Source organism: Pristiophorus japonicus, chromosome 1 (genome assembly GCF_044704955.1).
Source record: "Pristiophorus japonicus isolate sPriJap1 chromosome 1, sPriJap1.hap1, whole genome shotgun sequence".
In the NCBI taxonomy this organism is placed as follows: domain Eukaryota; kingdom Metazoa; phylum Chordata; class Chondrichthyes; family Pristiophoridae; genus Pristiophorus; species Pristiophorus japonicus.
The window spans coordinates 33,336,820-33,339,491 of NC_091977.1; positions in this window are offsets into that span (position 1 = coordinate 33,336,820).

The window sequence follows — 2,672 nt, forward strand, 5'->3', positions numbered from 1 at the left end:
CAGCCCACACTGCTATGTGTGCGCACTAGGTCCGTGCAGCAGAGCTGGTCTCCAGTCGTCTTGGTTAATCTTTGCTACTGGACCAAGACCTGGCTCTGTCAAGCCCATGTGATGGCTGGTGTGCAACGGCCACCACACGTTAAAAAAATCCACACACAGGCATCTTCCACCCTTGGACCTGGAATTTTAGGTCCTTCATCGAAACACCTGTGAACTTCTTGATGTAGAAGCAAGTCATCCTCGATTCGAGAGACTGCCTATGATGATGTAAGATTACTGTGCAATGGTGACCACCACGAGATCTGGAGGCCAGTATAAAAATAAGTGGCAGGACCTTGGTCAAGTAATTAGTGTAAGTAATATTTTCATTTATTCAATGGAATTGCAAGTGTAAATGTGACCAGCTGTATATGTCCCACCCAGCAGAAAGACACCCTCTCGAAAAAGTTGCATTTTCATCTTTGCAGAGGAAGATGGCACATAATAAAAAGGAAATAACTCGAACAGGAGGAGGCCCAGCAAATCTGCAGCCACTGACACCCTTGGAAGAGAAGGTCGCTGGTTTGATGGGTCCTGCCTGGAAAAAAGCAACCACCACTGCACAAGCTGGGCCCAACTTGAGGGAGAAGGTAAGTCCAGCAAATTCCACAGTCCGGCTTTGCTAAGTACTGTGAGGGCTAGCTATGCTTTGGTTCCTGAGGATGTCTCCATCAGCTATGCTTCGGTTGATGCAATGTGCTATCATTCGTTGTGGTCCTTCAAATCAGTCTGCTGCCTGTGCTGTGTGAGCCTACTCATGCCACCTACCCTGCCCCCTCCTCTGCTGTTAACCATTTGTCTCTGTTCTGTTATATTTTGCAGAACTTGAGGCCAACCCTGACAAGGCTGAAGCCGATGCAGAAGAATATTCAGACGAGGGCGAACATGAAGAGAACATCTTCCAATCCCACCCTCCAGACCAAGAGCATGGGTATGAGAAGGAGGGGGGAGGAGGAGGGGATGGAGATGGATGAAACCCCCAGTGTTTTACTGACTTTGGTGGAGGTGCAGGTGCCACCCATTGAGGTGCCAGCCCCTTCCGTGACTAGCAGTTTGAGTGTTGGTGGGACATTCCATGGTTTCCTAGTGTCCGAGGCTTTGGGTCCCAGTGGTGTTGTGCAGCAAGGCACACCCAGGGCCCCACCTTCTGAGGCCTCGGGTCCCAGTGGTGAGGTGCAAGCCCCACCCGTGGGGAGGAGGGGAAAGAGAGCTCGACAGCATTCGCCTGAGGTGCAGGATCTACCAGATGTTGTTCAGATGATAGCAATGAGTGAGGAGAGCATTGACCTTATGCGATCACTCCTGGACTACATCAGTGGGGTGGGTAATGAGGTACTGGGACTGTCAGGAGAAGTAACAGCAATCTCACAAGAAATGGGAATGATGTCAGTGACCAAGAGGGAGTGAATGTCACAGGCAGGTGATGCGCCGTCAGTGAACATGAGGGAGGGAATGTCGGAGATGGTGCAAACACTATCACTGAACATTATCACTATCATAGGAAGAGCAGTGCGAGGAAGGTAGTGCAGGGCTCCCCTGCGGTCATCCCCCTGTAAAACAGATACACCGCTTTGAGTACTGTTGAGGGGGACTGACTCATCAGGGGAGAGCAGCAGGAGCCAAGTTCATGGCAACATGGGTGGATCTGCTGCACAGGAGGGCAGGAAAAAGAGTGAGAGAGCGATAGTGATAGAGGATTCGATTGTAAGAGGAATAGATAGGCATTTCTACGGCTGCAACCGAGACTCCAGATGGTATGTTGCCTTCCTGGTGCAAGGGTCAAGGATGTCTTGGAGCGGGTGCAGGACATTCTGAAAAGGGAGGGTGAACAGCCAGTTGTCGTGGTGCATATAGGTACCAACGATATAGGTAAAAAATGGGATGAGGTCCTACGAGACAAATTTAGGGAGCTAGGAGCTAAATTAAAAAGTAAGACCTCAAAGGTAGTAATCTCAGGATTGCTACCAGTGCCACATGCTAGTCAGAATAGGAATCACAGGATAGCTCAGATGAATACGTGGCTTGAGCAGTGGTGCAGCAGGGAGGGATTCAAATTCCTGGGACATTGCAACCGGTTCTGGGGGAGGTGGGACCAGTACAAACCGGATGGTCTGCACCTGGGCAGGACCAGAACCAATGTCCTTGGAGGAGTGTTTGCTAGTGCTGTTGGGGAGGAGTTAACTAATATGGCACGGGGATGGGAACCTATGCAGGGAGACAGAGGGAAATAAAATGGAGGCAGATAGAAAGGAGAATAGTAAAAGTGGAGGGCAGAGAAACCCAAGGCAAAAAACAAAAAGGGCCACGTTACAGCAAAATTCTAAAGGGGCAAAGTATGTTTAAAAAGACAAGCCTGAAGGCTCTGTGCCTCAATGCGAGGAGTATTCGGAATAAGGTGGACGAATTAACTGCGCAGATAGCAGTTAGCGGATATGATGTATTGGCATCACGGAGACATGGCTCCAGGGTGACCAAGGCTGGGAACTCAACATTCAAGGGTATTCACATTTAGGAAGGATAGACAGAGAGGAAAAGGAGGTGGTGTGGTGTTGCTGGTTAAAGAGGAAATTAATGCAATAGTAAGGAGGGACATTAGCCTGTATGATGTGGAATCGGTATGGGTGGAGATGCAG